Below are 27,489 nucleotides of genomic sequence, written 5' to 3'. Positions count from 1 at the left end.
TAGTCCATGTGATAGACGGTTTTATCCATTTTCCAGAAGCTGATGCCATCACAATGGATTATGGATCACGTCACAGTTTCCAAAGCATTGTAGTCTGTAGGTGTATGTTTTGCACACATATTTCCTTATGATAGTTAGTGACTGGTGATAAACAGGGTTCATGTGTTGCAAATAACGCAAATTACATTTCATAACGTAGGAGCACTGTCATCATTTAAGTTGTAAGAAGTAGAAATATATTTAAAAAAGAAGAAAACTAATAAGCAAATAATAAAACACATGTCAACAATTAATAACGAACTTTGAAGATTGTAATCAATAACATAAGCTCCGAAGCAAGGTCACAGACAGACCGACCGGACATCACACATTCCTACTACTAGTCTAACAGTTAAGTGATAATGTTTACAACGATTACGTAATCAGTGGTTCAACAGCTTTATTGGACGATTGGGGTCCGATAGACTCTCGTGGAATAACAACCGAGAGAGGCGTGACCAAAGGTAATCGAATACCAGTTTACAAAGCACAAGATGAAGTTAAAAAAGTCCGTATTCAAACAACCAAGATTGAACTTGATAATCAAAATAATGTCAATGATAATTTAAACAAACTAGGAAGTCATTAACAAACAAAAACACTGAATTAATTGAAAGAAAACAATTGAAAAAATATTCACAATAATACAGTTCGCAAATCTGTAGTACTTGACACTGTCATTGACAATGTGGATATCGTACCTAATATTGGCATACATAATTCATGGACCGCCTTTGTTAAACAGTATCCACTGAACAAAGTAGACGATTTACATTTAAACATTACTAAAAGTATTTGGCAGTATCCCAAATTTGAAGTTTATGTACTTGTTTATAAAAATGAAGATTGAATGAAAGAAGAGAGTGCAAGTGATGATCATGATGCCATAAATCTTTGGATAGACGACACAATTTTTTGAATATGAGAAAGTTGTGTTGGTAGAGCAGATTAAAACAGACACAGTGTTTGTAACAGGAAAACGTTGATTACCGATGTTAACAGTGTTAGACAAAAAACGGGGTCATGTGGGCTGATAGTAGGGTCATTATGCAAATCTGTGTGACCTGCCTTCTTGTACGCGCTTTATGGTAACTTTTATGTTTCACTTTGTAGAGATTAGTTGACGGTTGTATTATTGGGAACGTTCTTACAAGTTTTGCTTACTATTCCTCCTGCATTACAGTTTCAACTTATCTCTCGATCTATGGAGCTACTTTGCGAATAAATTTGTTAGTTGTTTTCAAAAGGCCCAAAGCCAGTAAGTTCTTAAGTAATACCTATTTTACTACATAGACAGTAGCTAGTCTGACTACATTAGCAGTTTTTTTTTCTAAAGCGTAGACGGATAACGGATGTTCACTAGCAGAATGTAAATTGTCGGATTTTGTCAATTGTTTTGAGTATCGATTCGACTTTGTAAGCCCCGCTGTGTGTTAATATCCTTTCGTGTAGTTTAGCTTTCTATCCATGTTTCGCGTTTGTAAAAAAATATTTGGTAAATACATGAACTCACAGAAAATAACGTTTTTTTTTTTCAATTTTTGTTTAAGGGGAACCAGTATTCAAATAGACGTATAGATTAATTTGTAATAGGTTTCAGACTAAAACAATATTCGATTCTAATAAAGACTTATTAGTCTACATATTTATATTCAACCACAATTTCTAACTTTTGCCATTAAAATCTAGCACTCATAAAACAATTTCGATTTCCAGCTTAACATTCCATTCATAGAGAAAAGAGATTGATTTTAATAACAAAAAGTATTAATGAAAAGAGGACCCAATTATAATTGTAATATATCGTAGTATATTATGTCCCGTGGGTGGTGAACTCTAATACTCATTGAAGGCATATGAACTGAACGTTTATAGCAGTTTATAGAAACACATAACCTTTTGTGCGTTTTGCTATAAATGTTCAATAATGAACCCTGAATCTTGGTATTGTGTCTACGCATACGTTTCGGATAATTAAACAACTGTTAATGAAACCTACGGAGGTTCAAAGGGAAAAATACTGTTTTGATTGTATCAAAATTTATCAATCACTCCATAGATGTAGCTGAGTATCAATTAAAACATTATGCTACTACTATTTAAGTTATCAATCGTCATGTAGGAAAATAGTCACTAATATTGAAGATAAGGGAGTAATATTTCCGGCTCAAAAACAGATGTGCGTAATTTATCACGTCATTTGTCATTATTATGGCAACACCAAAATATTGATAAGTACCTATTATCTTTAAGAGGGAACAAGTTTAACAACCTAATCGAATGTCTTGATTATTAACTTTTTAATTTTCGCTGCAAATCAAATGAAGAAGTTAAAGTTAAGTTAAGTTGAAGAAGCATGAAGCTTGATATTTTTTTATACGATTTCTGGTTTTGTCAGCAAAACAGTGAATCTAAGCCACTGTTTTAATTGCAAAGCTTTAACGAGTACAATCAACGTTCCTTCACTTTATAGGAGAAAAATAACATAACAGTACATAATATAATATAATTTATCGGTAGCAACACGCGATGGCGACCACACGTTAGTGGAAAAGGGCGCGTTTCTTGCGAGGTTTCACGATAAACAACTTAGTACTAGGCTTAGGGCAATAATTCTTGTATACTCGTGTTAATCACATTTGAAAGAGCACGTGGTTCAGTTACAGCCGTACCGTCAAAAGTTCAACTGTAATTTAAAACAGCCGTTCTGTAGGTCACCAATCGTGCTTAGAAAAGCTCATTGAACTTTTTATCCTTCCGACATATTAAAAAAAAAATGTTGATTCAAACTCGGCTGCAAAAACAGGACGTTTTGAATTTCAGAATTAAAGTTTAGACAGACTTTCAGATGATCGGAAGCCACAAAGTCCTACAACTGTTTTTACCAAGGGCAATGCTAGTAACTGGATTGGGAAGCTGACTAGGCAAATGATAAATCGTGTTATCATTAGGGGATATACTAGAGGAAAATGTACAGGTGTTTAGAAAAACAGTGTTATCATTGTTTTTGTCCGATTTAAATGTTTAATTAGCAGGTAAAATTATGATTATGTCATCCTTGACATTAGGTACCTACGATCATTGCGATAGGCAGTTTTTATTTGTTTTGATTTTTTATCAGATTTTTGTAAAATCAGATTTATGTTACCAATAACCGTGAATTACTTTAAAGTCTCTATAATATTGATGTATTATGACTTTGATAGGTCATTTTAATTCCGAAAACATCACTTGGCTGACATACAAAATTATTTCGTTTTTTTCTATGGCGTCAAGCAATTCTCTAACTTAAAGATGAATTCAACCAAAACTCGGATAAGAACATTTACAATCTCCCAACTATCCTGAAAGTTGGGATCTTTCATATAAATGTTTCTAAGTTTCAGCAAATAGTTTCTATACAGGCCCTTAGTATTCAGTCCCCTTTCATTTATGCGTGATGTGAAGCACTGTTGACGTGATTTAGTTCTAGGTTGCTTTTTATATGACCTAATTTAATAATTCATCATGTTGTACGCAAATTGCAACGAACAATATTTTATTTAAAAGTTTCTAGTATAAAGAAAAACATACATTTTTTCATAAATTATTATATTTTTAATAACAATTATCTGCATCTCATATTTGGTGGCGATTGCCATAATTGAAACTCTATTTGACGTTAAAAACCATATTTCATACTATTTTATTTTTAAATAAATAACTGTAGGTTCTAAAGCTCTTAATACTAAAATTTATCACCCGAAATATTTACTGTGAAAGCAATTAAAATTGAAAGTGAAAAATGTTTTCATTTTGACGCCTCGTGGAAAGGTCTGGTAAGCGACTCAATTAAAGTGTCAACACTTAATTCCGCCATTTTTCTGTTGCCAACTGAAAGATTTTATTATTCACGCTACTGCAAAATTCCGATGTCTATGTGTGTGTTGGTGCATAAACGTTTCGATGTGTGCATGAAATATAGTTCACGGTGTCATGTTTGCCCAGTATCCCCCATTTTGCGAATGTGTGCGTTAGTTCACGCATGGAGATTTGTGTGTGTGCGTTAAGTTGCGCTTGTGAGAGTTTGTGTGCATTTAACTGGCATTGCCCGTGTGTAGGTCAAAGGGTGTTTGTAGGGGGTGCAGGGTGGAGGGGTGGACGGGTGTCAGGTCACTGTGTTTATAGGTGGCTTGTTACACGGCACTTGCGTCTAATCATGCATTATCACGTTCCCTCTGCGGATGATTATAGCAGCTTAGTTAACACATTACAACCCAAACGATTATAGTTACCTGAATTTACATAATAACAAAAGGTATTTAATTCGAGGTAAAATTAAATTTACCTGTAATTTTTATCTCTATTATACAGCCGAACTAAAAACAGGACATTTAAATCAAAGAACTAATCATTGTGTTGTCACGGAAAATATAATTCTGTGATAATATAAAACAAATGTTTTATCCTTAGAGCGTACATAGGTGTCGTACAATGCGTTAAAAAAATATTCTTGTTTTTTTTCTGACCTCAGCCTTATTTACTTTAATTTAATGAACTGGAAGGGAGTGTATGCAAATTTAAGTGAAGCCTAAGCATTAACGAGACGCAGTCTTTCCCTTTTTTCTCACGGCTCATTAAGTTTTTTTCTTAAAAGGTTAACATAAGCGTAAAGGCGTGAACTGCCCTCGCTCAGAGGTAAATAACTGAGAATATCTTTAACGCAACACTCAAAAAGGAAAGCTTGGACTATGGATTAATGAGAGGAATTAACTCGACAAGTTGAATAAAATTGCAAGAAATTTTTAACACGAATTAAGACCCGCTTGCATGATTTCATCCAGGAGACATGCATTTGCTCAGTAATAATGTATTTTTACCTCAAAGGTACCACTAGTAGAAAGACTAATGAGACTTCAAATGTACCTTTAATTACTCTTACAATTCATCCCAAACCTCTACTGCTAAAAAGTAATTTATAAAAAAATTAATCACCATTTATAGTGAGATGTTTTAAAACATTATAATTCAGTTCATCATAATATTGTTTTAGAAAGAAATATGAGAACAAAATGAGTGTTAAATGAAGCGTGTATGCACAGACGATTCTTCCTTTTCAAGATCGCAACCCTGCCCTAGATCTGCTCAAGCCGCTCTGTTTTAACGTGAAAAAGATGAACACTATAATTTTCTAGACGTTGACTTTATAAAAGGCGATACAATTGCTACTTAGGAAATTTACCTTTTCACATGATTTTATGTGTTCAGGATCAGGGTTGCTTTTTTGTTCGTTTTACTACATTTGTAGGTTTTAAAATCGAAAACACACACACTCACTAAAATGTTGTTAAATCCTTAAGGCGAGGAAGTGGTCAACAATAATTCCATAACCGGCACGCGCATCTAAGGCGCCAAAAGGGGTCGGAGCGTCTGAGCGGGGCGAGGATAACAATACGCGCGCTAGCTTATAACTAAAAGTCGTAAGCGACAAAATGGTTTTGTAATTTTATTATTTAGAAATGATAATTTGATAAAAATTCCTACTACCATTTTAAAGAGTATGTATATACTCAACTACTAAAAAAGTTAAGAGGCTTAAATCGGTCCCGTATGCCCATAATATGTGAATCTCTTTTTAAAAAGAGGTATGTTTGATATATTTTTCTCTGTTATAAAAGTTACGTAATCATGTTTCTACAACAAACAAAATAAGGTTTATATCGTGAACTTTCAGATAACCAAGTTGTATTTTGATCCGTTTTGTATTTACTGAGAAAAATTGAAATCCTTGGGGCCAAAAATTCCAATTCGTCCTCTTAAGCATTAACCTCTCTATAATTTTGAAGCTGTAACCTACTTATAGATTCCTATATAGGTTTTATTTTTTTAAATAATCATCTCTTTAACTATACATATAATAGAAATCAAATTAAAAATTAAGTATATTATTTTAGGGCCCTATTTGCAAATGACAATACTCTAAGTGCCGTAATTTACTTTTCAAATTAAGGGGAAAATTATTATACAATTATATGTATGAGCAGCAAGAATCAAAACATGATAAAAGTCACCACTAGTTGCTCCCTAAAAATAATCCATCATAAACTTTAAAAGAGAAAATTTTACACGTGCCACGTTCCAACTCCCTGAATCCAATAACTCGGTGCCCATATTTGCTCTACAGAGAGCTTTCAGCGAAACGTTCCGCTGAAACCTTGAAGTTAGTGCTATGCGACAACGGCAAAAATATATTTCAATAAAAATATTATAGATGCCTGTATTAAGAGCGACTTATATAAGTCGAAACACGTAGAGAGATCATTGAACTTAATATTAAAGGTATACTTTCAATTTTCTTTCATGATATCGGAGGTATACCTATGTAATCCCACAGAAAAGACCGATAAAAAATATTTTAAATTGCACATTTTATTCTAAATAAGGCATATTTACCTTACATTAAAAAAGAGAGGAGCCCATCCCATTTCATAGCGACACAGATCAGATTTTCAATAATGACGCTCATGTACCTACTAATGAAAAAATCGGTTGTCAAGGAACGAGACGCGTAGGCGAGCGGTTTCCAGGCAAAACGCCTACATACACTTTATATACAGCTGTGTATATACAGTATATACGTTGGTGTCTAGTAAATATATTAAAGGCACTAAAAGCCTTGTGAATTTTCAGGTTCCAGACTGTAGGTATTCGTTTATCGGATTTGAAAGTCCTTGATTTGCTGTTTGGTGTGGGGTGAGAAAATCTTAATGGGAATATTAGGAGTAGGTACCCCGCACCCTGCAAAGTTTTTAGTCGGCCCACAGTGCGCACATAACAACGATGGGGTATTCGGCCGGTAACAGACCGCCGATTTTCTTTAAAAAAAATGAAAAATAATAACGTTATTATTTTTTTTTACTAAAACAGAAAAAAAATCTAACTGCTACGATACTAACAAGACTACTTACTAGTGAAGAAATAAAATTGACCAAACAAAAAGTTTTATTCAATACAGCCTAAACTTAAACCAAAAAGAATCATTCCCAAATACGGTTCCTCTATTGAATTTCCTTTGTTGTGAATAAACTTTAATACCAAAGTAATCTTTCCCCCACTCCTCTCCCAAACATGTGAGGAATAATAATAAGAGGCTGATTCACTCGCTTATCTTTTGTTAGTAGGTCAATATGGGAATTTGCCAACTGTTACAGACGTAATAGAGATCGCTCGAAATCTTAACGGAATGCTACCAATATTCAAGATAAAATGTCTCCTTACTCCTTGATAATACCGGTTCGAAACCGACTTTATACCGGTTTTCCTACAATTAGATAAACATACTATCTATAGTATCGATTTGTGAAAAATGTGCATATGTTATCTTACTTAGCAGTTATTTTTTATCATTAAATCGCTTTAATACTAAGACGATAACACTATTATTTCTAGACTAATTATTACTGAAAGAAACGCATTTGTTCGATTAAATTTGTTTTGTCCACAGAAAGCTCATTATCATCCTAACGGCTATTGACAAGTTATTGGAAAACCATACAAACAAACAGATTTTCAGATTATCCCATGGAACCACAGTCTAGAAAGTTTAGCAGAACCACACTCTATTTGAAACAAAGTGGAGGTATATTTGCGTCTTTTGTTTTCTACGTCGCAATACGCGACTGTGATTGGCTGATGTCACGTCAAACATAGTAGGTGCAGCATACAGTCAAAATAACGTTTTTTTATAAGCTTGGCCACCCTTAAGATGCAAACTGCAGACAAAACAGTCGACCGACAGTTGATCCTAATAAAATATTTTTTTAAAGAAAATCTAGATTCCAATCAAAGTTTTCAGTTGGTCTGATGACGGCTAAATACCTAACCTTTATAAAGTGCGTACTACCGTTCATCTTCATACTGATTTATGAGCCCAAACAAACTATCGGCCGACTAAAAGTTTGTAGTGTGAAGCTACTCTGAGCGGCTTAGTGCAACTCTGAAACGCGTTGGTGTTTCAATTTTATTTCCACATTTTCAACTTTATCAAGCTTTCAGTTTTTTTGTCTGTCTGGCTGCGATACACGTGTTTCTAACTAACTATCATTTTAGGGATTATCTCCATATTTTTTCATTGGAATAACAAATAAATTCATCAGCAAACTTCAATTGATTCACGTTTAATATGAAAACAAACAAAATGACGCGAAATAATCCTGAACTACTCGGAAACGATTGCAAATATTCCAGTTACTGCAAACCAAAAACAATTTACGGCATAGTACAGTGAGTCCGTTAAATTGATTTCAGTTTGTGGAAATCCCGGATGCAATAAGGCAGCTTCACAATCTGGTAACCATGGCAACGCCTCGTGAACTAACAGGGATGTGCCGGTAACAATATTAAAGAGCTTTTCTCGGTCAAGAGCAGCACCGTCAGGTAATTAATTCTATTAAATTGCTGTTAGTTTGATAGAATTATGAGATGTGAGGACATGGGAGGTTTTGATATTACCTACTAGTATCATCTGCCTAGCCTTTTCCCAATTGTATTGGGGTCGACTTCCAGTCCTACCTGGATGCAGCTGAGTACCAATGTTTTATTTTTATATACAGCGACTGCCTATTTGACCGCCTCATCCCAGTCACCCGGGCTAACCGATACCCCTTGATGAGACTGGTAGTCAGACTACCCCATCTTCTTACTGATATAGGAACCAATTTCCTATCAAACATAAACAAAACGAAACCAACACAAATGATAGCGATAATAACACATTACAGTCTACAAAAACAATCTGCAATTTCGACATTAAATATGCCTCAAACACCTGTTTTGGTGTCGCTACCGCGCAACTAGTCGGCGCGCGACCTTGTGGGAGAAGGGAGGGGGGGAGGTAGGGGAGGGTAGGTGAATGGAGAAACACCCACGCGTATATTATGTCCAGAGTCCTAATGTTCAGAGTGTGGAATCTCGACTCAATCAGAATCAGTTTGTTTTGACAACGAGTTCAGTAAGTCCTTTTAGCGTGGGTGACGAATAATTAGATGTGTCTACGGGAGAAAGGTTTTTGACGCGATTAAAATTTATGTGGAGTCCTCTTCATAATTAATTATTAATTCAAAATTATGAAAATATTTTTAACTACTTAAAATTGGAAGATAATAATTAAAAAGCAATGCCTAATTAGTGCACACACTCCAAGCATTTAAAAGAGTTATCTGCTCAATTTAATTGCACCATCCCGGTCATACCCACCCGGGTGCAATGCAAGGGGTGGCACTTTGTACATCCCACGCACTCACACAAGCTCACACGTACGTACGTACGTATAAAACTACGGGAATACTGAGCATGTGTGCCGGGCACGTGTAAGTCCTGCGAAGTTAATTGGTGCCTGCGGATATCCGATGATGATATTAACTGAAAATACGATTTATTTTGCGACCTCCGGAGTTTTCCGCAGCTTCGGTTTGCTTTTTTCTTTCTTTTTTGTTAATTATTCTGTCAGTGTGGTAGCTGTCACTGTCACTGTCATTTACAGATGTGTTGATTAAAGAGGTTGGTATCAGATTGTGTGTTTATGGTATGATACAATTATAATGTGGAATATGTAATGTATGTAGGAAATATTTTATCGATTAAGACAACGTGTGTGAAAACGCAATACGTAGAGAAAGAAGTGTTAATAATGTAAATAATAATTAGCCGTTTAGCCTGTGTCAGTGTTGGTGGTGTGACTTGCGTTTAGTAGCAATGTGGCTTCTATTTGAATGTTTTATATGATAAATGTCGGGTGCACATGTGAGGTAGATATTAGAAACTATTTGCAGTACAAACTACTTATTGGAGGAAGGACGTGAAACTTTGCAGTGTATTATACATACATGTATTAGTAGCTTCGTCCCTTAATTTTACCTGGGTTTTTAGAGAAATATGAGACGTAAAAAACAAAGTCACATTAGATTTTTTATGTTATTAATAAGGTTTTTTGTTTATTTTTTATCGGTGGGTGAACAACAATTTATACGGTCTAGAGAAAAAAGGTTAAATTGAATCCGCCTTTTTGGGCATTTGGGAAACCCAATAACATCATGCTTACCCCGAGAGTGTTTTGAAAATAAATGTTAGGAAAATATCTTAAACTTGCATAAGATGAAATCTCAGATTCAATTTTACAAACTTTTTTTTATATTCAACATGCGTACAAAATTAAAAGTCAGACAAATATCAATAGCAATTGAAAGTAATACTTTTAGAATTCAAATGAGTCTCAATAAATTTTAATTTCCAATTCAATGAATACAAAAACTTTCAAATAGAATGGTAAAATATTTATTAATCCTTTCGCATATAAAGTTGCTTTGGAATATTATACATTACAATACGATTCCGTGGTTATAAGGAAAATATTGACATTAAATGTCTACAACGCGGTCTAACCGTGAATATTATGACGTACCATAAGATGTCATGAGGCCAATGGTCGGTTTGAATTTCAGGAACAATTTAAAAGCTACGAATGATGCTCTACAAGACATTGAAACTATACTTTGTTTATATGCTAAATGGGTAAGTAGAGTTACATCTGTAGCGTGTTGTTTTTAATATGTTTTTGTTGTTTTTTTTTTTGGATTAAGTTATTATTTCACAATTTAAAAATCGAAGAACTTTAAAGTAGTTCAGATGATAGTTAAGCATCATTTATTTCTAACAATTTGAAACCTTTTTGCCTTTTCAAATTCTGAGAAGAATTAAAAATCGTAATTTACCGTAAAACATATTTTTTTGGTTTCGTAGGTAGATACTATTTCCTGTACTTTTTATTTGTATTTCCCAGTTGTTTTGAGTATCCTAATATCATTATACATTTAATTGGAGAGGTACAAACTCTCAACAAGTGACGCATGGGAATTTCTAGGATTATTATTTATATTATTTATCCTATGGTTATACAGGATAAATCTATGCTACTGTATTGTTGGAAACTCAAAATAAATGTAAGAATTTTATTTGTGTTTTATAGTAATACTAGTTTTTGTAAGTACCTACTTATTTCTATTTTACGTTGAGTTGTTATTACAGACAGGCGTGGGATTGTTGAGTTAAAAATAACTATCAACGTACGAAATTTGTAAACACGTCATGTACTTAATATTAATTAAATTACCTGACCAAGTGGTACGTTGTGATTTGATCTGCGAAACATACATTTTTCAATTATTAACACAAATTAATGTTTATGAAACATTAAATCCACACCAAGCAGGTTTTAATTTGACATTATTGACATAACGCTGTAAACTATATTGTTTACTATCATATTTGGCTGCTGTTATCAGGCAGACTGCCAGATCTAGTAGTTTCGCTGCCAAATTTTGGACATCCACAGACAAAGATTGTTGACTCGTATGAATGACCTTCACAGGTGAAATAGATGGATAAAAAACGACAACATTATACTTTATGTGTATGTACTATAATACCAAACTATAACTATAAGGGCTGACAAAGTATAGTCTAAGACAGTCTACTATTAGACATGTCATCGACACGAAAGAAGAAGAAGAACCAAATTATACATAGGTATATTATAATGCCACCACATCTTATGTGCAGTTGACAGCTGTCAGTTTTCAAGGGATAATTCCTTCGTTTGAACTAACTGACAGCTATTGATAACTGCCCAAAAAACTGTCAGACTGTAGTAGTGTTATACTAGCAAAACGTTCTTTTCCAATCTGAAGCTTTCATATATTGTAGAATGGCAACCGATCAATCCATAAATGTTTTTTCCTTCTCTTTGACTTTGCACTGATGACTTTATGTGTGTGATGCAGGAATCACCTACTAGTCTATTTTTAAGACTTTTTTGATAGACCTACTACAAATTCAGAGCTTATGTAGTACTCGCACTATAAAATCTGTTTTCTGACAAGTTGGTCATAATATTACTATGTACCTATTTATTAGGTAATACAATAGAATCTTATGGAATAAAACCAAGCCACATTATTTGATCTTTAGCGGTGTCAAGATTAACGTCGTAACTGCTACTTACATTAAGATAATCAGCTAGATCTTGTCGTTTACAAAAGGCCTTATTTACTTCAACAGTACAATGTTTTAATTTATAATTATAAACTGGTGTATCAACTATATCATGACCTATCTCATTATCTGTCAATTAGGCTTTGTTCTTTCATATAAGCGACTAGCCGTTTTGCTGCGGTTTCACCTGCGTCCCGTAGGAACTACTGCCTATAACGGGATGAAATATAGCCTATGTTAATTGGGAAGAGTGTAGCTTTGTAACAGTGAAAGATTTGTTCAAATCAGTTCAGGGGTTTCAGAGCTTTTGGGGTACAAACAAAAAATATTTTCTCCTTATTATATTAGTACATAAACTGTTGTAATGTAGTAAATTATAAGTGAGTAAATTCAGTATTCTTATTATTCAATAAGAGCAAGGTTGTTATTTATGTTTCCTCGCGCTAATTGATTTTTGCTTACGTTAACCATACCGGTTAAACGTACCCCGGCTTGCCTATTAAAGTTGAAAGTATGTACATTATGCGTTCTTAAGAGGGTACTTAAAGTGAGGAGATTTAAATTAATTAAAATTGTTTTCGCTAAGTGTTTTGGTTTATTGCTTTGCTTTGTACTGGGGTTATTTGTTTAGACGGGAGTTTTAGCTTTTTTGCCAAAAGCTTAAGCTGTTTTTAATAAAAGTTATTGCTCCTAATTGCTATTATGAGTACCTATAGGGGTTTACTTTTCACTGCAATATTTTGTAGTGACACTCAGGTGTCAGATGATAACTATTTAATATTTTGATTTACCTATATAATATGTATTTTCAAAACAAAAACATAGGTTTTGTATGATGTGGTATGCATGCTAAAACAAATGACAATGTTTAAGAATAAATCCATTATTATATTTTCAGTTTTAATAATACTTTATACAGATATTGTTATAATATCAGTTTTACCCGGAAAATTACAATGCTCTTGACGTAGGTTATAGGATATTTGACGTATCTTAATATTTATATGAACTTAACTGAACGTTTGGTAAATTTTGAATACAATAAAACTTACCTACCTAATAATATCACAATACACCGTTCAAATATTTTTTACCTTATTTTCTGGTTGGTATTTACCTTATTTCATTTTAAAGTCATCTTTAACAACACTTATATTGTAGAAAATTATTATTTTTTATCATTTAGGTAAAATATATTTTCCGAAGGCCAGAAATTGCAGTAAAACGAAGTTAAAAAGGTATCAACATGGTATCCTTATTTACTGAAAAAAAAACTAAATTATTTATGTTCTGTATTCCCTACATAGCATTTTAACAAGTCGGCTAAAGTTTTAATTCCTTTTCGCTCTAAAGATTTTAATTCGTCCAGTTGAATTACTAAGAAGCAAGGCTGTGAACTAGATAGGTTCACAGAAACACGCATTCCAGTTATATTAGAAAGACATGATGACTACATACTTGAAGTTGTACTAAGAAATACCTAACTAGGTACAATAGCGAGATTTTCCGAGCGCAAACGCAAATACCTACCTATTTATTTGTAACAAAAACTATAAATTCCACATTTTAATTTATAATTTCAGATTTTGGAAATTAATACGTCTAACGTAATTTTTTGTATATTTTGACTTTCTTATTTTAGAAATTGGTTATGTCCAGGCCGGAAATCGATTTCCAAAATGCGTGTGCGTTTAACGCACATTCACGCATTAATAACAGATAGATAAGTAAATCTAATTGAAATTAAGTTATCTTGCCAGGAACAAAATATCTAGTATTATGGAATTTGATTTATTTGAACGAGCGAAAATTGCAAACGAAATTATTAAAGGAGAAGATTATCCTAACAATGAACGGTAATCTTTGTAAAAGGTTGTAATAAAAAGATTAGGTTTCAGTTGACGGAGATCTTAATTAAGCAATTAAGGGGTGTTTTGAATCAATTTCGTTTGACAGCTGAGAGCAATTAAGGCGTCCCATGGGTATGCTTAATCTGTTTCATCACAATATCTAATTATTGACATTGAAATAGATACTTTAATTAATTTCCAGAAACTTAAAAAATAGTTTTTCTTAATGTAGTGAAACATGGAACGGATTCTGAAGACTAAGACGATGGTCAACTAAACAAAAAGTATAGAAACAAGATACTAGGCAATATATATGAAATAGACGCTCATAAAACTTGCAATTCCAAACGGAAAATGCTAACGAATCTTAGGACTAACCATAAAAAAATCAATTTGCATGATAAAATTCGCGATACAACCTGTGTAAGTGCGTCGCGTGTGTTCGGTTGCCAAGCAACGCGTCACTGTCGCAAGATGGCGCGGATGACGTCAGCGGACGGCGGCACGCGGTGGGGGGAGGGGGGCAAGGTCTCACTGCCGACCGACGACCGTGTCACTTCCCAGTGAAAAAGAGACTCGAGAGAACCCGAATCAAGGGGTGTCCTTGAATTTAGCGGAAAGCAAAAGTACAAGATGAAGTTTAGAATAATGAGGATCCTTGTAGCGAAAATAATGGGTTATCTTAGCAGCTTTATGAGAAAAAATAAGGATAAAACCTTCAGTGTAATTTAATATTATAATAAACAAAGAACTTCAGAGCAATAGTTGCTTCAAATGAGAAAAAAAATACATTAGCATACAGAGACCACATTGCGCCCAAACAAATCGTTCAATAACTACTCTATTATTGTTTACGAGTCACAAAGTCTCGTGTCTATGACATCAGCATAACGCTGCGTATCGCTGTGTCACCTAACTGTACGACCCGTGTCAAGTTCAATGAGAGTGAAAGTGAATCGTTTTTTCAAAAGCTCATTCGGACACGTGCATCGCTCATGAGAAAAACCGTTAGGCACCTGCCATAACACCAGTTGTATCAACAATCTCAATGTCGGACGACATTTTGGCACGATAGACTAAAGACTCGAAACTTATGGAAATACTTCATACATTTTTGTTATGCACATCTTCAATTATCCTGCGGCGTACGCATGTGATACAGTTGATCCATTTAAATGAAACAAACACAATGATTCATTAATAAGGACCGCTTGCAAATGAAACTGTTAGGAATATTAACTTTTTACCAACGGCCTCAAATTGTTTGTGTTCATTAGCACAGCATACATTGTCAGTTTACAGGGCGATCATGAAACGGGGACGCAAAACGATAGCGCTTTGGAACTCAAAACGATGTTTTATCTCACAAAGCGAAACATCTGACTAACGCAGTATCGTCGACCAAAACAACGCGGGAATTGAGTTGTATCCGTAATATAATTAATTTATTGTCCTTGTTTGTCAGTGAAGCAAAATGTGGTTAACACAGGTTCACGCTGGATAGAATTATTCAAGTTCAAACTGCGGAGTTATTGATAGGACTGAATATTTTAATATTTACGCTTGATTGACTGCACTTAATAGTGCAGACGATTAAGCCTTAACCTTACTGCTATAAAAACAATAGTAACTTTCTCGTAACCCCTATAGCATGATACTGAATAATGAAAGAATCCAGCAATAACACAGTCATTTATCACAAACATTTGTTACAATAAACAAATAAAATTTTTCACGCAGAACAGAACCAAGAACAGTGACCGAGTGCCGCTTGTTAGCCGTGACAGCGATGACAATTGCATGACGTCAGCCCACTAACACAACCACACCAGCTCCGTACGTATTGATAAAGAAAACCACAAATGTTTGCTTGTGGTTGTGTGTGTACACACATGTGTGGGTGTTGGAGATTACATTCTGTAGCGTTTACCGTCGCGATGGTACGATTGTAATTACTATAGGTCCCTACTGATATGTCAAACGTTTGTCACAATGCTGTACTGACTATTGACAAGGCCGGTTTCAACAAACTGAGAATTGGTATAATTTATGCTAGATTGAAGATAACTCATAACATTACGTATTATGTGACGGCTTATTTTCCTAAAACGATGTAACTTACACTCGAGCCAGACCATGTAGTATGATGGAGTAGGTCTAACGATTGACTTATAAGATAAAATGCAAAGACGGTTAAACCTTGTAATTGCCAGCATGAAAGTCAAGGGCAAGCCGCACATCAATATGAACAATTATTTACACGTAACTAATAGTCTGTAGAGGTAAAAACCTATTATTTTCTTTTCCCACAATTTTCCCGAGGAGCATGGCGTTACTCATTGCTTTCGTTTGCCCATTAACGCACTCTGACGCATGCATATATAGTAGGACTATGTACTTCAAAAATTAGTCGTGAAAGTCCATCAATCAAATGCCATGAAACGATTAAACCTCGAGAATTGAGTGGACTATTCCAAACAATATCGATTCCAAACCCACGTACTCACAATAAATGCTTAAAAGGTAAAATGTCACTATTCGTTACATTGTTCTAAATATGTATTGTATTAACTTTATGAACTTTGTGATAGAGGATATCGGGTGAGTGACATTAATCTTTATTGTTTGAACGGTAGTCCTAGTTCACCGTTTTCATTGTTTATGTTGTTATTTTATTTTTATTTTAATTTTTCATAAAAACTGTTTGACATGTCGGTGGGTGCACCCTAAACTATATCTATCTTCACTGAATGGAGGCTTTATATTTTTTATATATTTCACTCTTTTTTTAATAGATTTCTTTTGTAACTGCTTGAGTAATAGGTATGGGTAAGGTGTGTACTAGCCAACATGACTAACTATTTGAATTGATTTCATATACAAATTTATGTACACAATGTTGTATAGTGATATTTAAATATTTGTATACGGTTCTTCAAACCATACAGACAGAATTGTGTTGCTGGGGAGTTTGTTCCACCACTTCTTCTTCCCAGCAAAAACACATAGGAAGTGGTGAAGGGCGGGCGTTTTGGGGGCTGTCTTTTGTATTGACGTTCGAAAAGTGCTGATTTTCAGCCTACTTTGAATAAATGACTTTTTGATTTGATTTTTGATTTGATTTTTGATTGGATTATGAGATACCTAAGAGGAAAGTTTTGCCGAACAAAAGCTCAACTTAGAATTAAATCCGAACAAACTGATGGCATTATTGTGACTTGCGAAAACTGGCGAAGTGTAATTCAATCCAGTGATTGACAAATTGATATGGACGGAAGGCGCGCAGAAAACTCCAGAGCTATCTGACGTAGATCGTGCAAAATATATTAAGAAAAAGATTAATTTGGATTCGATATTCCTGTAATTGGACCGAAATAAATATTCTATGAATTTTACCGTAGGTGGGGATTACATTTCTATTTTAAACTGATGGAAAGGTCATACTGCTATTGTAGGTGCACCTTCAAAATAGAGAAATATAATTAATGAATTCCGAACAATATTGGTGGATGATAGAAATTTTAATTTTATTGATTTTGAAGTAAATAATAGTGATCTTTGTACTAGCCGTGAAGGTGACATCGTCAATGCACTTAATCTTATGCCAATAGTAAGGCATTGTACGGAAGACGTGTGACTGCACATGAAATATGCAAGTGATTCGCGCGACGCCATGTGAATGATGCATACTTCAAATGCTGTTGATCGTGCTTTTCCAACTATAAGAACATTAGTAGCTATTACAAGTGTAATAAACTACGGAACTGAGAACTATGCCGTTTTATATGCACGTTTAAATACTTTGCGTGCTATAAATATTGATTTAATTTTATTCTTCTTATGTATTTATAGCATCTCAGCTTTTTTCCCTCAGCAAGTAATTTAAGACCTTTTCCTATTTGATTTCAAGTATTTACATTGATTCGAATTTTATTTCCCAAACCCGAACCAAAGCCATTTACGTAAATGTTAAGCTTTTAGCGATCAATTGATAAAGTTGAAGAAGATTTTATATTTGAGTTTGTTTTATCGTCTTTTAAATAGATGTTATCCTTCCTAAGTGCTGAGGATTAGCGAAATCCCAGACGGAAATCTAGCCATAATTGAATACTAACAGCATTAACTGCCGCCGAACGAACAAACTTTAAGACTCTTATCTTAGTGTTCGTATCTTGATACTACGTTTTATAACAGTTTTATTATTTCTAGGGTTCTTATGAATATTTATTTAAATTAGTGATTTACTAAACTATTTTTGGCTTTAAAAGATTTATGTTAAATTTTGCTGTGTCAGAATTTATACTAATCTGTTGAGCGTTCAAATCAGAATGCACATAATAAATGTGGCCAGTCGTGAATCTGGTCAACCTGTTGCTTGTCGTTTTGGGAATTCTCCACAACAGACGCTAAATGAGACTGTGGAGTTCAATTCACTGGAATTGTTTACATTCCGTTAAACTTTTACTGAAGATAGCTTTTAGTAATCTACAGATGATGTACAACAATCTTTTAAGGAAGTTCTTGCACTCAATGAGACAATTCCCTTGCTTCCTTTTAAAAAAGATGTTACAGATACGCATGACAAAATTAAATTTTCAGTTCAGAATCTCTCTTTACTTTGGAGAATAAAGTGCTCATTGTTGTCGTGTTGGTTATGATAAAATTGTTGAGCAAGTAACTGATAAGGCGATGTCAGGTCATTCCTTTGTTGTTGAAGATTACAATGTCAAATTGTATTAAGTGGTGTTCTCTTCAGATGCTAATGTGGGGGGAAAATGGCGCCAGAAGTGATCGTATCAGTAATGCAGAGTAGGGTGACCAATATTTTAAACGTTAAAAAGAAATCTTCACATGTATAAAGTTGAGAAAGTAGCTAACGAAATTAAGAGTTGATCCAAATGCAAATATGGTTATAAATATCAATAGTAATAAGATTTAATATTTTGAACTGTCATGATTAGAAAAGTTTAATTTGTGTGTAAATGCAAATTGTTTCTCATTATAATCATATAAATCAAGATTATGCTATGAATCGTATTGAAACTGATTTTCTTTCTTAATTAATAAAAGACTTTGGAATGCAGAATGTATGACAACTGAGTTATGAAAATCTATGATGACAAAAAAATTTTCAGATAATTTCTAATGCTATCGTTCCGAAAAAATCCAGTTAATTGCAGATCAAACTGGATTGCTATCTTATCAGTATTGTCAAAACAGCGTTGCGAAATAATCTTATAACGTTACTTAACAGTTGATTATGTTACACTAAGTACACATGATACCGTGGCTCACTATCTACAGAAAAGAGTTCATTATCAAACTGCAATAGAACAAAATTTTGTTCTAAAATTGATAAATTTTCAAATACCTATCAGATTTGTGTACCCATTGATAAGACTATCATTAGCTTGCAAATATTTCTCTAACAATGTACTGATAGAATTAAAACTAACAGCGATAATAGGAGGATAATATGTTCGAGCACGAATTCTTTCTTCCCAATAGTGAGATGTCGTAACGGGCATAGCATTTTGTTTACTGCGCTCTCGCACCAGTCTGACCCAAAACGCGAATGTGTGTCAAGCAGTTTATTCAATCTGCGGGCCGAGACTCTTAAGAAACTTGTCAAGCAAAACTAGCACTTGTTTTTTTGGTGGTAAAGTTCAAAATTGTTGTGTAAACTCATCATGGGGAACTCGACTACGCCCTTGTAGGTGTGTATCGTCGCTGTCCTTGAATATGGTGCTAACGATGTGTAGAAGAAAGTGGAAAGATTGGAGTTTCAACTATTCTTTCGAATATCGTTTGTGATTGTGGTTGTTCGGTCATCAGCCTAGTTACAACGTGTGTAAGTTTTGTGTTACGTAAGTGTGGAACGAGTTTTACTTTCGGTTGTTAGAAGATGATACGAAATCGATTTGCGGGTCTAATCGTAGACTGTTGACGTCATAATGCTTGTAGATAATTCGTTTCTGACAGAACGCTCTTTGATTCTCATTAATTATTAATCATTTTTTCTGATACCAGAGCTTGTTGACCAGAAAAGTGCAAACCAGAAAGTAAAACGGTAGCTATGGGAAAATTCAAGGTAGGTATTTAAACGAAAAATCTTTGACTAAACTGTATTTACTACTAATAAAAGCCTTCGAATACCTCCAGGTATAGTAAACAACTTAACCCAAAGTAAACCAAGTTTCTAATAAACTAAGATTTCCGTTAGACTAATCTTAACGCTCGATTAGCAAAGTTCGTCGGCGAATCCACGAAACGTGCTATCTCGACTAGGAAGCGGATTAGCGAGCCCCGTCAGGCGTAATAGATAACGACATCACATGCTCTACCAATCGATATTTATTTACTTCCACGCGTTATTTGCCAAAATAACATGATAAGATTATTGCAGTGTCAATGTAATTTACTCTTATCTGACATCGATACGAACAGGTATTCGTACGTGTACCAATATCCGCGAATCTATAAGTATTCGAGAATACAACACGCGTAAAAAGTCTAAATAAAAATGTTAAAAAAAGAATGAATGAGCGATTATCATTACTTACAAACGTTTAAATTTAGAAAACCACTGAATCACTAGTACTATTTTTAAATTAATATTTATAAACAAATCAAAGTTGCTTGTAACGGTCAGTTTAAAAATAGTAACATACCACACAATATTACGTGACGCGTATATGATGTTTTAAAAATAAACTAATCTGTAATGCTTTTAAATATATTGGTCTATTAACGAGGTCACGAGAATATAGTTAATTAGCCATGTATCTATGAGCATCAAATTTAAATACCGTTATGTGAAGGGTGATTGTTCGAAACAGAAGTTTATTTCACATTTCGTTGCATGATGTATTATGATAATACATTAAAGATAACGCTATCTAAAGTGATTCTTATAAGTATGGAACATTTATCGTAAACTTGTGGGCAAAGAAAGATTACACTAGATTGCAATGTTAGTCATTTAAGCCTTATGTAAGTACTGAAATTAAACAAAAATATATTATATTATATAATTAAAGAAATTAACTCCATTAATTGCCGTAATACGTATTTCAAATAAAAAGAAGTTGCATAACAAGTTTCCTTATAAGAAAAATAAAAATGAAATAGCGAACGCACCGCACGGCGTCGTGTTGGCAACATTGAACGCGCGAAAAAAAAGTAATGGCCGCCGTCAAGGTCACAAGAAGCTGTCCTAGTCACGGAGGGCATTTACATTTTTTTATGCAGGACTTGCAACGTTGCATTAAACATTAAACAAATTATTAACTTTATTTTCAAGTTTCATAGAATCTAATTTACTTCAAAACATCTAGACAAAAAAAGTTTTAAGTATTTTTTTTATTGCAGGTTTAAACACAGGTAATGCAAGTCATAATGTGAGTGGTCTCCACAACGAATTAAGTATTGATGTTGCAAAATTACAACTGGCAGACAGAAGCGTGATATAATAAACAGTGATATTCACAGTCGCCAGCTTAGAAAATACAGAAATATTTTTAATAGCAAGTACACGCAAGAATTATGACAGCAGTATGAACTACTGCAATTTTATATAATATTTATTTACGAAACACATTTGTGCCGCCTCAAAATTACATAGTATTGTGTCGACCATCTTAAGATTATCGTTACTTATATAATTTTGCCCACTTCAAAATTAAAATGGCACTGGCAACATTATACGATGTAGAATCGTTAAATTTCGTTTAGTATATTTAAAACAAAACTGAAATACCTATGCCGTCGATAATATCGAGTATCGACATTGCAAGTTGCCTTGCAAAACCAGAATCTTCTCATTGTAGACCCGTTTCAGATAAGAAAAAAAAAGTTCTGTACGTGAAGATCGCATGGGAACGTCGTAAGCGCATCGGTTCTACAATTTTTTTATTCGATCGTGCTGAACTTTATCTCAACAGCATAAAGACCATTTTCCACATTTTCTGTATGCCGCTGAAAAAAGTGGGAAGGACCATAAATGGCGTTGCACCTGTCACTGGGCTCCTAGACAGGTTGTACGAATTAGGTTTTAAATCACAATGATTAAGTTTACCGACGCATAAAAAATTCAAGACATTTATGCAACGTTGTAATAAATTTTGTGTCAAAATGAAAATTAATATATTGTCATATCCATACGTCACTTTTGTAATACGACAAACAGTTAATTTATGACGGTAGATGAAAATTACGAAAAAAATGCTACGACATAGCTATTAAATAAAGAATATTGTGGCTATGGTATATTAAGTAAATATTTTTGCTGGAATATGTGGACCGAATGGATTTATGGCTATTGAGTTTATTACAGAATTACCATATTAATCGTAAGCGTGCTCAAATGTATTCGAACATTTTTTACATCACCTTTAATAAAGTGTTTTGTCAAAATGTGTATCTAGACACACGGCAGTGTGTCCGCCAAGTTCGAGCACAAAAAGCGACACACCGGCCGTGGGTTATATTACACGAACCATTTCGGGCCAAATTCGACCCCCCTGTAACTCAAAATCTATTTTATTCACGCATATCAAATTTCTGGTATCTGTTGAGACCCCCTCACTTATCTAAAATACAAAATTTCACTAATATACCTATTGTAGGTCTTGAGATATTGACGTCAGAAAATCGCTATTTTTACTATACACTCACTGATTGACTGACTGACTGACTGACTGACTGACTCACTCATCAAAAACCTAGACCACTTCCAATGGTCGTATTGACTTGAAATTTGGCATGGAGGTAGGTCTTTATGTCAAGGTAAAGGGAAAAATCTGAAAATGGCCAAGTGTGAGTCGGTTTCAAAATAATGAAGGTGTTTTATACCCGGTGTAAATTTATACCACTAAGGAACTAAAACGAACTAAATTTATCTATATTTATATAATATATCTTCGAATGGTACAAAGGTTTGTATTTAGTCAAAGTAAAGTAAAAATCTGAAAACGGCCAAGTGTGAATCTCTTTCGAAAATAACGAATGTGTAACTTTGATCCACGAACATAATATGTGATAACATGTCATGTCAGTCAGTTGGTAAATCTAGTCCATTTAGTTAATCTACTTCATTTCTTTGTAAGAAACATAGTTCATATTAAAAAATCTAAAAGATAGTATAAATGAGACATTTCTTTAACTAACTTCATCATAAGAAAAAAATAAAATAAACAACCTTACAAAAATAAATGAAATCCCACCCAAAACAAAAATGTGAAAGACTGCCAAGTTCGATAATATGGGAATGCTTTGCCTATAAAAGAAGTGAGATCTGAATAAGTACCAAGTTCCATACACATACCTCAGTTAAAAATAGTTACTTTTTAATGTTACTTGGCAAGTTTTAATAGAAAATTAAATACTTGATTCATTGCGTTTAGTAGGTTTATAACAAGATGTATGAAAACTTGCCATGTAACATAATTAAAAAGTAACTATTTTTAACTGAGGTATGTGTATGGAACTTGGTACTTATTCAGATCTCACTTCTTTTATAGGCAAAGCATTCCCATATTATCGAACTTGGCAGTCTTTCACATTTTTGTTTTGGGTGGGTTCGTATTATACACGAAGATGTTATCGTGAGTACTTAAGAACCCTAATCAATTCCGAATTTTGTTGAAAGAAAAAACATTAATTGGTTTGTTTACTGGGTAACTGGTGACCTTCGTAAACCAAACGAAATAAAATTGTACCTACTAAGTACTGAGCTTACAATCGCATATCTGCTTTTTTCTAGAAAGACCTATGTTATATCTTGTTTGTAAACATTAATTTTGATTACAATTGCAGACAGAGATAGCAATTTAATTCCTGGAACTTCGTATTCAATTAAAATATATTTTAACTTGTCTTGTAAAGCTGGATTAATTTCAAAATCCTTTAAGTGTCTATACTGAAATTGTGACTATCTTCTAAACGCTCACTCTCTAGGAGATAACAGGAAACAAGAAAAATAATAGGAAAATAAATCTTATAATTAATAATTAAATTGGAATGCTGCTATCAATACTGAGATAAAAAAGTCAATTATTTATGTTCTTTGATAACTAATATCCTTTTAACGACACGATGTAAAACGTGTGCGTTAAAGATTATTATTTTTAATACTTTTACTGTGTCACTTAATTGCTGGAGGACCGGTTGAGGCTAGCTCGGTAGCAAGTAGCAACGACACTAAATTACTATCTGCGAAGCGATGCGTCCGCGCAGTTCGCGCTCTCCGTGGCGCGCCTGATTGGTGCCCTAGTCTGCGGCACTCTAGGGCTGCCGACTAGGCAACTTGCAAGAAAAAAGAACATAATAATTTGATTGTTTTTAATTTTGACATAGATCTGGTTACGACGTTAGCTTGCTATACCTTTGTTGTAACGTTAGATGACTATAAATTATAATGTAACGCCGCACAGAAAAGTAAAACCAATTAAAACACTGTCTAAGATACGTGCTGTAAGTACGTTAATTATAGGTGTATAATTATACAAGAAGGTAATTAATTTAAATTGTTTTCGACTTAATGCATATCAGAATTATTTAAGATAAAAAAACTAGTTTTTGAGTAGACTCGTTCACAATTATGATTATATCAAACAAGGAAAATATTTTGACTTTGCAGAGAACTACACTGGTAAAACAACCTTTTCGTATCGTCGGTATAATATTTTAAATATCAAGCCATTTAAAAGGAACGTCACACTTTAGGTCATAAATATAGGATAATTATGCTTAAAATTATAATACGGATATATTAGTACTATGTAGTAATTCTTTGTGGGAAGAAGTTGTTTGCCAGCCCTAGACATACAGGTGTCTACAGAAAAATCCAGCCGTTCCACTAAGATACTCGTCCCCAGCACTGACCGGCAAAAGCTACTTTATCTACATTAGATTTAATAATCATCGCAGCTAGATAGAAAATTAAAGCCTATAAGCTATGAATAGTTAATAAAAGTATTGCTTAATCGCGTCCCTAATGGCAGAGATTAATATAAAACCTTTAAAAATACATATTTTATTCAAATATTAATGCATTTTAGTCCAAAATTATAAAGGTACATAAATATAGGTAATAATGGACAGAAAAACAAATCAAACGTATAAACTTGTTGTCAAGGATAAAAATTGTTTAAATTCGATTTTATTCTACAGTCTCAAATATTAATACGATGTCGTAATCATAAGTGAAGCTTGTCATTAAAGTCAAAGGCGTCTTCATGATGTCATATATCGAGGTAATGCATACATTTTGACATCACTTCGATTAATTTATGGTGATAAATAAAAACATATAATAATTTATAGGCAGTATTGTTACGGTGAACCCTTAGTTATTAGATTAGATAAAATATAATGTTCGCAATGATACATTTTTTATAGATAGTACCGCTTGTATTCGGTGCATATATCCTGGATTGCGAAACGTTCAAATATTATATTAACATTCTTAGCACGTGAACTTCTAAGACATTGGTAGTGAGACTAAAAATAACCATAAAATTGTAAAACGGTGCTGTCACATTTTTTCATGACATAACTTTTATGTTTTTAGTCTATCGTACCGCTAGCCGATCAATCTTAATCTTTTCCGTACAGATAAACATACATGATTTGTTTACGATAGAGATTATGCCAAAAGTTAACGATAAGGGTTATCTACTCAATGCCTAAAGTCAGTCAACGTGTACCTATTTATTTGGCCTATCTTTTTGTAATTATATTATATATTATCAAACTCGCAAGATATTGTTTTCACAACAGTATATGGGTCGTCTGTCACTGAGGCGATAAGCACAATTAAATGACTATCAAATATTTTAAAATTATGTGCAGTGTTTGTTTAGTCTTTACATCGCTACATTAAATGATTTCATTTTTATTTTTCCTCATCATCTCTAATACATTTGTGCCCAGTTCTCAAACTTTGTTTAGAAAATCTAAATAGTGTCTTACTATTCCGTTATCAAAACCTCTAACCCCATCTCATTAGTGTAAAGTTCAAAAGTTTTTACAATCGTATGTTGAACAGAGGCCATTGTTCCAAAACATACTCACGTAGATGCTGTGACGTAAGCTCGGCCAAAATCGTATCGCCGAACACAGTCGGACACCCACCGGAGGTCAAACTACTGCCGATTTGATATAACGCCCGACCAGACGACCGTGTCTTGTATACATTCGGATTGCCATCAAGAACTCGACCAGAACATACCTGGAACAAGATAATTATTAAAATTAATAACAATATAATAAATATGTACAAGAATGATGTCATTGTGATGTCAAAAAAATATTAGTATACAATGTCATTGAAAATCATTTAATTAAAATAGATCTTAAACTCTTTAAAATGTTATGAGATGAGGAGTAAAAGGAATGAATAAAGAATCACCCTGAAAATATAACAATTTTTTTCAGCAAAAAGAGTCGGTCGTATTTAATGATATGTCGTATTAAGTACTACAAATCATTAAATATTTTTTTTTGTTCAGGTTTAATAAGTTTCGTTGAGATATTGTGAAGCCAGCTAACGAAGTGACATGATACTCCATGCGTGTTCAAAGCTCGTTTCCCAAACTAGCGACCGAGTAAAATAGGTTAGGTGGAAAGACTGACGTAGGTAAAACTAAAACTAGACAGAGATTAGAAAAGTTCTGACAAAACTCTGTACCTAAGTTTTATTACAACTGTGATTAGTGACAAGGCTGGAATCCATTTTGATTTACGTGTACAAAGACCCAAACTTTTCCCCAATGGTACTTAGAAGTACCGCGGAAACGTAAACTTGGTACTTCTGGTGAAGACACATAATGACAGATTTGTTAAACAATTAGAACGTCATTCTATTTAAATGATCTAGCTGATAAGAGATGATGATACTGGCTGTATATGTTGTGCAACGTTTGAGTTTGACAGTAAATCATTTTTTTTTTTTTGAGAGTTTCTCGTCAACCAGTATTCTAGAAGTCTGGATATATAACCTCCTTGTACGTAAAACGTCAGCATGGCGTGTCACAAGGCACTTTAGGATAAACTGTCATGGCATTCGCACTAACCGGTTAATATTTTAGCATTTACTCAGATTATGTACGATTTTATGTTTCAACATGTTTGATAATGGCAGGTAGTCCGTTTGTTTACTTAAGAATTTGACCTCAGTTCTTGTTTTTTTATTGTTCTGTTGCAAACTGGAAATTTTGCCGAAGACCTGCTATTTGGTTACTCTTAAAAATACTTAAATTTTTGTTTATTTTTTTTTTTTGTAGAAATAGAAGTTAATTCTAACATAACATAAGAGTTGGGTCCTTCAGAAAATCTATTTTTGTAAAATACTAGAAAATAAGTACCAAATGATCCTATATATTTCCATACCAATATGATTACAATGAGTAATGAAATCGATTTTACTCGAACAACAATTCGGTCTTATCGAGATACTATGCAGCATGTCATGGTCTCAAACATACGGGTCATGTTTACATATAATTCGGTAATTTACAGTTTATATATCAGTATTTACTTACATCGTTAATTCCGAATAATCTACTAAGTA

At 33.6% G+C, this 27,489-nt stretch overlaps 1 protein-coding gene across 14 annotated transcripts in view; it reads right to left on the bottom strand.

Moving 5' to 3' along the window:
* LOC110383850 (myocyte-specific enhancer factor 2) overlaps window positions 1-27,489 on the bottom strand; it is a 57,800-nt gene that overhangs the window by 13,474 nt on the left and 16,837 nt on the right. Inside the window, exon 1 of one of the 14 annotated variants that reach the window (XM_049836455.2) lies at window positions 25,992-26,148. The exons of the other annotated variants lie outside the window; for them this stretch is intronic. The gene's annotated coding sequence lies outside the window, so the exon portion shown is untranslated. Of the gene's footprint in view, window positions 1-25,991; window positions 26,149-27,489 lie in introns of those variants that run through there. 14 annotated transcript variants of the gene reach the window in all.

The sequence above is a fragment of the Helicoverpa armigera genome, chromosome 3 (genome assembly GCF_030705265.1).
Source record: "Helicoverpa armigera isolate CAAS_96S chromosome 3, ASM3070526v1, whole genome shotgun sequence".
Taxonomy (NCBI): domain Eukaryota; kingdom Metazoa; phylum Arthropoda; class Insecta; order Lepidoptera; family Noctuidae; genus Helicoverpa; species Helicoverpa armigera.
Note: the sequence above shows the minus strand (reverse complement) of the source record. Positions and strands in the feature narration are given on the sequence as shown.